Source organism: Vipera berus (assembly GCF_964194415.1).
Source record: "Vipera berus genome assembly, chromosome: 3".
Lineage (NCBI taxonomy): Eukaryota > Metazoa > Chordata > Lepidosauria > Squamata > Viperidae > Vipera > Vipera berus.
In genome coordinates this window covers 145307440-145319752 of record NC_138204.1, presented here as the reverse complement: position 1 = coordinate 145319752, position 12313 = coordinate 145307440, and the positions used below count along the sequence as shown (strand labels likewise).

At 37.3% G+C, this 12313-nt stretch overlaps 1 protein-coding gene across 10 annotated transcripts in view; it reads right to left on the bottom strand.

The window, feature by feature from the left end:
* The window catches only part of FARS2 (phenylalanyl-tRNA synthetase 2, mitochondrial), a 224925-nt gene that overhangs the window by 62959 nt on the left and 149653 nt on the right, over window positions 1-12313 (bottom strand). The gene's annotated exons all lie outside the window — the stretch shown is intronic.

Genomic DNA, 12313 nt, shown 5'->3' with positions numbered 1-12313 from the left:
CTGATGTGTCTGGTGGTGAAAGGAAAGTCCGATGCTGTAAAGATTTTTTCTCCATAGGAACCTGGAATGTAAGATCCATGAATCAAGGAAAGCTGGACGTGGTCAAACAAGAGATGACAAGACTGAACATTGACATCTTAGGTATCAGCGAACTAAAATGGACAGGAATGGGTGAATTTAATTCAGATGACCATCAGGTATACTACTGTGGGCAAGAATCCTTCAGAAGAAATGGAGTAGCCTTCATAGTCAATAAAAGAGTAGGAAAAGCAATACTGGGATACAATCCTCAAAATGACAGAATGATCTCAGTTCGAATCCAAGGCAAACCATTCAATATCACAGTAGTCCAAGTCTATGCCCCAACCACCAGTGCTGAAGAGGATGAAATTGACCAGTTCTATGAAGCACTACAGCACCTTATAGAACTAACACCCAAAAATGATGTCCTTATCATCATGGGGGATTGGAATGCTAAAGTAGGAAGCCAAAAGATAACTGGAATAACAGGCAAGTTTGGCCTTGGAGTGCAAAATGAAGCAGGGCACAGGCTGATAGAATTCTGTCAAGAGAATGCGATGGTCATAGCAAACACTCTTTTCCAACAACCCAAGAGACGGCTCTACACATGGACATCACCAGATGGTCAACACAGAAATCAGATTGACTATATGCTCTGCAGCCAAAGATGGAGAAGCTCTATACAGTCAGTAAAAACAAGACCAGGAGCTGACTGTGGCTCAGACCATGAGCTTCTCCTTGCAAAGTTTAGGCTTAAACTGAAGAAAGTAGGGAAAAGCACTAGGCCACTCAGGTATGAATTAAATCATATCCCTGTTGAATATACAGTAGAGGTGACAAATAGATTTAAGGAATTAGATCTGATAGACAGAGTGCCTGAAGAACTATGGACAGAGGTTCGCGACATTGTACAAGAGGTAGCAACCAAAACCATCCCAAAGAAAAAGAAATGCAAGAGAGCAAAATGGCTGTCTGAGGAAGCTTTGCAAATAGCTGAGGAAAGGAGGGAAGCGAAAGGCAAGGGAGAAAAAGAAAGATACGCCCAATTGAATGCAGAATTCCAGAGAATAGCTAGAAGAGATAAGAATGCCTTCTTAAATGAACAGTGCAAAGAAATAGAAGAAAACAATAGAATAGGGAGGACCAGAGATCTTTTCAAGAAAATTGGAGAAATGAAGGGAACGTTTAATGCAAAAATGGGCATGATAAAGGACCAAAATGGCAGGGACCTAACAGAGGCAGAAGAGATTAAGAAGAGGTGGCAAAATTACACAGAAGAACTATACAAGAATGAGCTTAACGTCCCTGATAATCACAATGAGGTGGTCACTGACCTCGAGCCAGACATCCTAGAATGTGAAGTGAAGTGGGCCTTAGAAAAACTGAGCAACAACAAAGCTAATGGAAGTGACAGTATTCCAGCTGAGCTATTCAAAATCTTAAAAGACAATGCAGTAAAAGTGCTACACTCAATTTGCCAGCAAATTTGGAAAACTCAACAGTGGCCACAGGATTGGAAAAGATCAGTTTACATTCCAATTCCAAAGAAAGGCAGTGCCAAAGAATGTTCAAACTATCGCACCATTACACTCATTTCTCATGCTAGTAAAGTCATGCTTAAAATCCTACAAGCTAGACTTCAGCAGTATGTGGATCGAGAACTACCAGAAGTACAGGCAGGATTTCGAAGAGGCAGAGGAACTAGAGATCAAATTGCCAACATACGCTGGATCATGGAGAAAGCTAGAGAGTTCCAGAAAAACATCTACTTCTGCTTCATTGACTATGCTAAAGCCTTTGATTGTGTGGATCACAACAAACTGTGGCAAGTTCTTAAAGAGATGGGAGTACCAGACCATCTTATTTGTCTCTTGAGAAACCTATATGCGGGTCAAGAAGCAACAGTGAGAACTGGACACGGAACCACTGATTGGTTCAAAATTGGGAAAGGAGTCCGGCAAGGCTGTATACTGTCGCCCTGCCTATTTAACTTATATGCAGAGCACATCATGAGAAAGGCAGGGCTAGATGAATCAAAAGTTGGAATTAAGATTGCCGGAAGAAATATCAACAACCTAAGATACGCAGATGATACCACTCTAATGGCAGAAAGTGAAGAAGAACTAAAGAGCCTCTTGTTGCAGGTGAAGAAGGAGAGTGCAAAACTTGGGTTGAAACTTAACATTAAGAAAACCAAGATCATGGCATCTGGCCCTCTCAATTCCTGGCAAATAGATGGGGAAGAAATGGAGGTAGTGACAGATTTTATTTTCCTGGGCTCCAAGATCACTGCAGACGGGGACTGTAGCCAAGAAATTAAAAGACGCTTGCTCCTGGGGAGGAAAGCCATGGCAAATCTAGACAGCACACTAAAAAGCAGAGACATCACCCTGTCAACAAAAGTGCGTATAGTCAAGGCTATGGTCTTCCCAGTTGCAATGTATGGCAGTGAAAGTTGGACCATAAGAAAGGCTGAGCGCCAAAGAATTGAGGCCTTTGAACTGTGGTGCTGGAGAAGACTCCTGCGAGTCCCTTGGACTGCAAGGCGATCAAACCGGTCAGTCCTAGAGGAGATCAACCCTGACTGCTCTTTAGATGGCCAGATTCTGAAGCTAAAACTCAAGTACTTTGGCCACCTAATGAGAAGGAAGGACTCACTGGAGAAGAGCCTAATGCTGGGAAAGATTGAGGGCAATAGAAGAAGGGGACGACAGAGAATGAGGTGGCTGGATGGAGTCACTGAAGCAGTAGGCGTGAGCTTAAATGGACTCCAGAAGATGGTAGAGGACAGGAAGGCCTGGAGGAATGTTGTCCATAGGGTCGCGATGGGTCGGACACGACTTCGCAGCTAACAACAACAACATTCTGCTGTTAATTGTAAGAATTTTTAGAATTGATTTATGGCTATCTGCATTTTTCTCTCTTTGTCCCTGCTTTTGTTAGTTGCAAGCTGATGTTTGTCTGTTGCAAGCTGACATGATATGTATTTGATATGGATGTATTGATATGTATTTCAATACCGGTAGTTAGAAATATTTCTGTATGTTCATACTCCATGAATCTCTGACTTTAGAGGGATGATATGTATGTCATAATCTGCAAAATACCAGGGCTTAAGGCTAAACACACACACACACACACCTTTTATTTATTTTTTTAAAACAACAACAACATAAAAACAAAAAGAAGAAACAGAGCTTTAAAAAGCTAGAAGTAAAATAAAGGGAAAAAATAAAAATATATAAAACAAAACAGATATAAGGAAGTAGCTTCCAATATTCTTTACAGCAGTTCTAAGACTAATGTACAAAGCTTTTTTAAAAAACAACATGTCTTTACATTTATTTTTCCCTAGGCATCAATTCCCTTGATTTTTGAATTTTATTAGACTGCTTTTGTCCTCTTTTTAACCTTATTTTTATTCTCTTTTACTATTTTATTTTATCCTTGAAGTATTTTATATGTGTTGTAAAGCACATCAGGATGGCACAAAAATGCCTCAGATAAATAGATGCTACATTTTGTGATCATAATAAAAGCTAAGCTTTAAAATATAGTCATATAAAAAAGTAAATAAACTTGACTGATTTTATTTTACTCTTTCAACATATTTCAACATACAGATATTTGATCTCCATTTCAATAAGGCTAACAGATAAAGGGTATGTAATATAACAAATATCATGCACTGTTTACATTTTGTCACACATTGTGTAACTTAAATAAACATAAATGCACATTTTGCATGTGAAAAAGTAAGTACAGCACTACATCTATCAATATCTCAAATACCTACAATTAGTATCAGATGCAGCAGAGCTAGTGCAAATGATTAAAACATTGAGAGGATCTAAGAGAAACTTATCTTATTTAGACATTTAATTTGATTTGCTTTTTGAAGTGTGTGGTGCCTAAATTGAAAACGTTCTCTAAGGTCTTCAGGAAAAAGATTATAGATGCCTATGAGCTTGGGACCATGAACAAGTGGAGAAGATATCAAATAACTGCCAATTTGTCCAGGCCAGGCAACCCAGCAAGTTCAGAATGAAGACTGATATTGAAATAAATTTCTAAGAATCCCGGAAATTACCTATGTGACCTACAAGTATCTTGCCACATTAGAAAGAAACTGGAAAAAAAAGAGATCTACACTGGAGGTCTGCCAGGAAGAAATCTTTGGTGTCCAGAAAAAACATCTGAACAAGATGAAAAGTTTGTTCCGGAACATTGTGCTCTGGACAAACAAGGCCAAAACTATATAGAATTATTTGATTATATCATAAAATATGTTTGGCAAAACCCAAGGACAATACTTCACTAGAAGATCCTGATACCAACTGATACCAAGCATGGTGGTGAAAATATTATGATATGGGATCCACTATGAAATTGCTCTTTTCCATTAGGTAAGAAAAAAAAATCAGTTAAAATTATATTAGAATATATACAAAATCTACTTTTTTGATTACAATTTATGAAATAAAAATCCTGCCATGGAGTTGCACAAGTTTTATAACGCACTAATGTATATTGTTTCACAGATTTTGCAAGATAATTATGAAATTTCATTTTTCAGCTATTTTCTTCTACTTGTTTTTCCTCCCAAGTCCTTGCTAAAGCTTTTGCACAGTACTTAGTTCAGGAAAAAAAGATTGTTTTGTCATCACTTTGGATTGGGCTAGAGTCACAATAGCAGAGTGATGACATAAAATCAATGTGTATGTTTTGCATATTGGATCAGGATTTCCTTTTATTGAGGATTTTTTTTGGTGAAAGCTATTTTACGGTAAACTGAAAATTATTTCATGTGCTTCTTATCTCAAAATTGGATGGAAATAATATTTGGGGGTATAATTGGAGAGGAGTCCAAGAACTAGAGTTCAGATGCTATTGGTTTCCCATCTTGGATTTAATATTTTGGACCATAGTACTACTGGTTTTGGTTATAGTAACCTTTATTGTCATTGGTATTTGGAAACAAACTCACGTGGATTATCACAGGCAATAACATTAAATTCAGTGGGAGTATGGTAAATTAGATTATGGAAGTGGAGCAGAAGGAAAACAAATGCTAAGATAAAATAGCAGCCAGGGAACTAGAGATCATCCCAGAAGCACACTTTGAACAAAACCTGAAGGCTGTTTAGTATTTTTCAGGGAAAAAAATGTTTAGCTACTTTCAAGGTACACATAAAGAGAATATTTAACATGATGATAATGTATTCTGCTTTGGGCATTTGACTTGGACTCTTATGCATTTGATTTCTCTTTTGTCTCATTCTGTTCTTATAACAACCTTTCCACATTTCATATTTTTATCCAATTATTTCTTCTGGAAATGCAGAGCGATTTCACTTAATGACTGATAGATTGTTAAAATAAGCTCAATCATATAGGCAAATTGGTTCTGAAAGGCTGGAAAACTTAATATGAATGCACAAGAAAGAAAGCATTTATTGAAATTTAACCTGCCTTACTGTTGAAGCATCGGAAGAACTAACAACAGTAAATACAACAATGGAGCAGGAGATGGAATGATATAAAACAATCTGTGAGAAATAAGTGCAACAATGAAAATTTAACCAAGAAGTAATGGTGAAGGCTCTAAACAATTTAGGAGGTGGACTAACCATTAAATGAAAATACTCGTTGCATTGGATATACATATCAGATATTTTTTAATTTCTTTCTGCTGCATTGTATATCTCAATAATAAAAGTAGTAATCTTTATAATAAAAAATTAGGAATTAGCCATTAGCCAACTGTGTAGAGAGAGTTTCCTCCTTTAAATTTCTGGGAGTCTACCTCTGTGAAGATCTGACCTGGAAAGTTAACACAACTCAGGTGGCTAGAAAGGCCCAACAGAGGCTTCACTTTCTTAGGGTCTTGCGGAAGAACAGGGTAGAACAACAGCTAATGACCCTCTTTTACCGGTCTACTATAGAGAGCGTCCTCTCGTATGGTATTGTGGTTTGGTATGCTGGTCTGACAGCCGCGGATAGGAAAGTATTACAGAGGGTAGTGAGCACAGCACAAGACATTGTGGGCTGTTCCCTGACACCACTGGATGACATCGCCAGGGCTTGTTGCCTTGGAAGAGTGAGGAAGATTCTCAGGGATGACTCACACCCTGGACGGTATCTCTTTACTCTCCTACCATCCGGTAGGAGATATAGGAATATAGCCAGCCGTACCAACAGGCTGAAAAATAGCTTTTATCCGTGGGCTGTTAGGCTTTTAAATGGGACATAATCTTATGCAGAATTGACTTGGGAGGCCGGTGTGTGGTGTAGTTGGTTCACATAGTGTGGTGGGATGGAGGGTTTGTTGTCACTGTGTGTTGGGGGGAGAGAGCACGGGGGGAGGCTCAGCTAATCTCAATGTACACATGTTGTACTTTGACAATAAAAGGTTTATTATTATTTATTATTTTTATTTATTTGCATTAGTTACAAGATTTGATATGAAATAATGCTATATTATTTATTGTGATCAGAGAACAAGTACTATGATAATTTAAAATGCCATTGAGACAAATACGTTGTCAATGGAATCTTTGCAATTATATAATTAGAGTCTTTTATGCAAATAAGACACCTGTAATTAAACTGATCAGAGTATGGAAGCACAAATAAAATCCTGAAGTACGCAACTTTTGCTTCTACAGTTCAGTTGTTAACATGCAATACTAGGAAAAGTTTTCTTCACTGTCTGTGGAAGAGACCAAGGAGGGGGAACCACACACACTAGATCAGGGGTTCCCAACCGGGGGTGCTTGCACCCCCTGGGGGTGTGAGACGATATTCCAGGGGGTGCAAAAACTTGGGTTTAGAAGTTTCAAAATTATAGTGTATATGCATAATTCATTGCCATTATTTCAAACTTTTGTAAGGGGTGCGAGAGTATATCAGAAGCATTCTAGGGGTGTGGGGTTGGGAACTGCTGCACTAGATGGATGAGTTTATCTTACACTAACACATCGACACATTCAAAAGAGTACAACCACAAGAGTACAACCACAAAAGTTCAAGGATTGAGGGAAGAATAGAACCTATAATGTAAAGCAAAAAAAGATAGAACTTTAGGAATTCATTGTTGTAATGTCTTTAGTTTATAACCAACTTCAAGACCCTCAAGTTAATACTGTTGAGCTGCCAGCTTGTTTCCATTTTACCATTCAGGAAAAAAAATGATGTGGGCTCTTCCCATCTAACACCAATACGATGAATTAGGATGTAGAATTTTTCATTCAAAAAAGGTTTTCCTTTTCTAGATTACTGAGTACAGCTTCTGTACTCTGAATCTTAATAACTCATAGGAGTTTGTTGCTTTTTAAGTGTGTGAGAAACTTTCTTTAGTCCCTTCACTTAGAATTATTTAATTCTATATTTAAGTATTCTATCATTTATTTTTATAAAAACAAAGTTTCTTCATCTCAGTGGTAATAGTGCTCGGAAGAAACATTTCTCCCAGTGCAAGATAGCTGGAAATCCTGGGAATTGGAAGGCAAAAGCTTGAGAATAGCTGTAATGATTCCAAAGTCTCTTTGGGGCTCCCAAAGTCCCTTTCACAATCTTCAATCTCTTCTAGCAGAAAGTCACAACATGGTCCCCTACCTCTGGACATATTGAGAATAGTCTTAGATTGTATTCAGTAAGACCCCTATGCTTCTTATCCAGATGAAGAACTGTAAGAAGCAACCAGGCATGGCCAAACTGTCTTTTTTATCAGAATTATTTTTGATAATTGATAAGAAGTTGTACTTGTTCCATTTGTTTACAAACTTGCCAGAAAAAGCTCACATAAAAAATCCACACATGAACATTTGTATGTGAGTGCTCTTACAGTAAATAACTTCTGCATATTTCCCTCTGTACATTTATTTCATTTCTCATTGTGGCATGAAAAATAATATACAGGTAATTCTCGACTTACAACTGTACATTTAGTAACTGTTTGAAGTTATGATAGCACTGAAAAAAGTGACTTATGACCGTTTTTCACACTTACAACCTTTGCGGCATCCCCATGGTCACGTGACCAAACTTCAGCCACTTGGCAACTGACTCATATTTATGACAGTTGCAGGGTCCTGGGGTCATGTGATCAACTTTTGTGACCTTCTGACAAGCAAAGTCAATGGGAAATCCAGATTCACTTAACAACCGTGTTACTAACCTAACCACTGCAGTGATTTGCTTAACAACTGTGGCAAGAAAGGTCGTAAAATGGAGCAACTCACTTAACAGCTGTTTTGCTTAGCAACAGATATTTGGGGTCAATTGTGGACATACAAGGTATAACCATAATAAAATAATATAAATACATTTTTGAGTTTTGCAATATACTTTATTGCTCCAAATGTTCCCCAAACGCTCCCATGTTTCTGGCAAGTCGAAGAGCAAGTAACGACACACCCACCTTCAGCAGCCTCTGGCTGCAAGTAGTTTCAAAAGTTTGTCACTCTCTCAGGCAGGAAAAGTGTGTGTTTGGAACAAGCAGTCCTCTTTCAGGTTTCAACTCACATACAGCTCTCAAGGCCAAGTAGATAACAAAGAAAGGAACATACAGCAAAATCTAACTAGTCTGTGGAAATACAAGCTTGCCTGAGTAGTTTCAGAAGAGAAGCCAAAATTCAATCTGAGGTTTGGAGCACCAAATCAAATTTGTCAGCCAGTCCAATGGTAAGAGTTTCAGGGGTTACAAGTAAAAATTGCAACACAGAACAGAAAATCAGAGGGTTCTTTCCAAAGTCGGCAACGGCACACAAACCTTCAATAATACAGCCTGCCTTCCACTGAGGACCTGTATACTGCCTGAGCCAGAAAGAGGGCTGTGAAAATATCTACAGACCCCTCACATCCTGGACATAAACTGTTTCACCTTCTTCCCTCAAGATGATGCTATAGAGCATTGCACGGCAAAACAACCAGACACAATTTCCACAACTTTGTCTATGCCCTGGGATGTCAAACTAGTTAGTAAGACTGTATTACTTATTATCCTTCTCATCTGTGCTGTTATCTATTTCCTTAGCTTCTTATGACTATAACGTTCTTTGTATCTCATAATTTATGTTGATTGCTTATTTAGTATCCTATGACTGTCACTGAGTGTTGTACCTTATGATTTATGATGATTGTATTTTATGATTATGATCATGATTTATCACTTGTTGCTTGTATGTACGCTAAGAGGTTATGCACCAAAGTCTATTCCTTGTGTGTGTTCAATCACACTTGGTCAATAAAGAATTCTATTCTATTCTATTCTATTCTATTCTATTCTATTCTATTCTATTCTATTCTATTCTATTCTATTCTATTCTATTCTATTCTATTCTATTCTATTCTATTCTATTCTATTCTACTCTATTCTATTCTACTCTCTGCAATAGCCCTTCAAATGGAAAACTGCTATCATGTCCAATCACACTTGGCCAATAAAGAATTCAATTCAATTCTATTCTATTCTATTCTATTCTATTCTATTCTATTCTATTCTATTCTATTCTATTCTATTCTATTCTATTCTATTCTATTCTATTCTATTCTATTCTATTCTATTCTATTCTATTCTATTCTATCCTATCCTATCCTATCCTATCCTATCCTATCCTATTCTCTGCAATAGCCCTTCAAATGGAAAACTGCTATCATGTCCTTCTTCTAGTCCTTCTATTATGCTCCCTTGGATACATTATGCAAAGACATGGCTCTATGGAAAAGCCTCTGAAAGAAAAATAAAGAAGAGGACATGCCAGGTATCTTAGTCAGCTGGACTCAGTAAACCACCGGAAAGCGTTCTTGCTTGCACGGTGCCATGCGTTTCCATTGGCCATCCTGTACGGCAAGTATAAAAAGACACCACTGTCTGAAAGACTCTGCTACTGTGGCTCAGGAGAGGTAGAGACCATTTGACATATACTCCTTCTACAGTGCTATTTGGAAAATCGATATCCTCCCCATAATTGATAGGTATCCTGGTCGTTTGGAAAGTATTTATCTCCAGTGGCTGCTTAAGGGTGAGCAGGCAGTGATCACGGCACAGATGGCTAGATTCTGTGCAGCAACATTGGGGATTCACCAGAAACATAAATAATCATGTTAGATCTTTTAAATAATCTTTTATAATTAATTTTATTACGTGTTTTATCCAGTTTTAGACTATTCTCAATGTATTTTTATTGTCAGGTCAGTATGATTCAGTTTTTCTGAAGCTAGCTAGTTTTTGATATACTGTCTGTAAAATTAGGCAGACCTTGGTCACCCATTGAAGAAGAGGACAACCAGTAGCAAGGTGGATGGATTCAGGCACAGTGGCAATGAATGCACCATTGGGAGACATTAAAAAGTAGGTTAGGGATAAAACATCATGAAGAAAATTTATCAATGTGGACACTTGGAGTTGAAAGCAACTTGATGGAACATACCGGTAATCAGTTGAAATCCATGATCCAATCAGTGATGTGCTCAAATATTCAATTTTGTAAACATTTCCTCTAATATATACAGATTTTAAGTTGGAGGGAGTCACTTAAAAATTTATTTGAAAAAAATCTTGGAAATTCATTGCCTATGTCATTTGGAGTTAACTGTATATTTTTAACACAAATGCCTGCTTAAGTATGTTAGTAACTTCCCTCAAAAGATTTTTTCATGCATGCAGATAATGTTTTCACTGAGAAAAATCTTGTTACTGTGGAATGGAAGAAATGCACATAACAAACTATTATCTACAAAAAAATCGAGTTCATTCATACATGTTCTCAGATATTTCCACATGTTTACAAAAACCAGACATTTTGCACATATCCTCAATTACAATAGTCAATTAACCAATAATTCACATTGTGGGTTGTTCCTCATTATTTCAGGCATCCAAATTCAATTTACATACTAATGATGCATATTTGTTCTTAATAGATGTGCTGTTAAAAAGCAGAACACAATAAATTTAAACTATTTAAGCATCATACTCCAGTCTGATGAAAATATCTGAGAATGCAAATATATTTTTCTTGTGAAATAATGTTAATGATAAACTGAAATGACAAACATGAAGAAAACCAGTTGAAGATAATTAGTACTACTATGAGATAATAGTGACTGAAATGGCTGGTTTGAGCACATACAATCATTTTTCTCAGAGCCAGTTTTACCAGTGGTATTATGTACTCATTATATTCTGCAACATAAAGACTGATAAATTATATTATCTATTTTTAATGCAGGCCTATCTCCCTCATGGTGTGGCTTACATAAACCCCACTGAAGTATAACCAGTAATTTTTCTCGTACTATATTTGGAATTGTTTGAACATAAATGCCCAACAATTTAATAGTTGATAGAAGTGAAGATGTTAGTAAAACTGCAGAATTTGTTATAACCACAGATTTATAGGAAATATGTTATCTCATCACTTTCTTTAGTTTTGCACCAGCTTCACACTTCATGGGACTATAGGAATTATAGCTGTGTGTTGCACTGCCTTCCCTGCTGTAAAAGTGTTGGGCTTCTTCTGATGCCTCCTTCTTCTGGAGTCATCAGATCATCAGATACCTCTCTCACCTGGAAAATGATGTAGGCCTAACTTTCAAGTTATTTCATGACATCTGGCACTCTCTCCAACTTTGCAGATCTTGGTAGAGCTTCCATCTCCATGATAATGATGCTGTATACATCATGCTTTGATTTAATTTTACTTTTCATAATGTGCACTAAGATGAGAAATAGCCATGGCATTTCCAAGAAAATTATCTCTTTCCATACACATCTGCAGTTCTTTATTCCCCTTCTCATTATTCAAAGTGCAAGAAAGAATGGCTTGTGGACTTGGATCAGCAGTATTGCTGATATCCATTCCTGAGTGTTACATGCAGGCTCCACCAGGTAAGCAAACTGTTCCCATTAAGAAATCAGTTATATCATACTTTAGAACTTGTACAGCTTTTCCCAAAGGTTGAGGGGTATAGTCAGTGATGAGATTCAGCCAGTTCGCACCAGTTCGGTAGAACTGGTAGCTAATTTTTTGTTGTCCAGGCCCAGAATGGACTTTTGTAAGTGGCATCCACACAGAGAACCGGTTGTTCACATATATGAATCCCATCACTGGTATAGTGCAAATCCACAGATTTTATTCACCGTATTTCTTTATTCTTTCAATGTCTAACTGATGTCTCAACCCACCCTCCCTCTTGCAATTTTTCAAACTTGTTTAAGATGAGACAGACTGATTGATTCCTTTTTGGGCTGCAAATACTTCTCCACATGTATATGAAATCAATTACT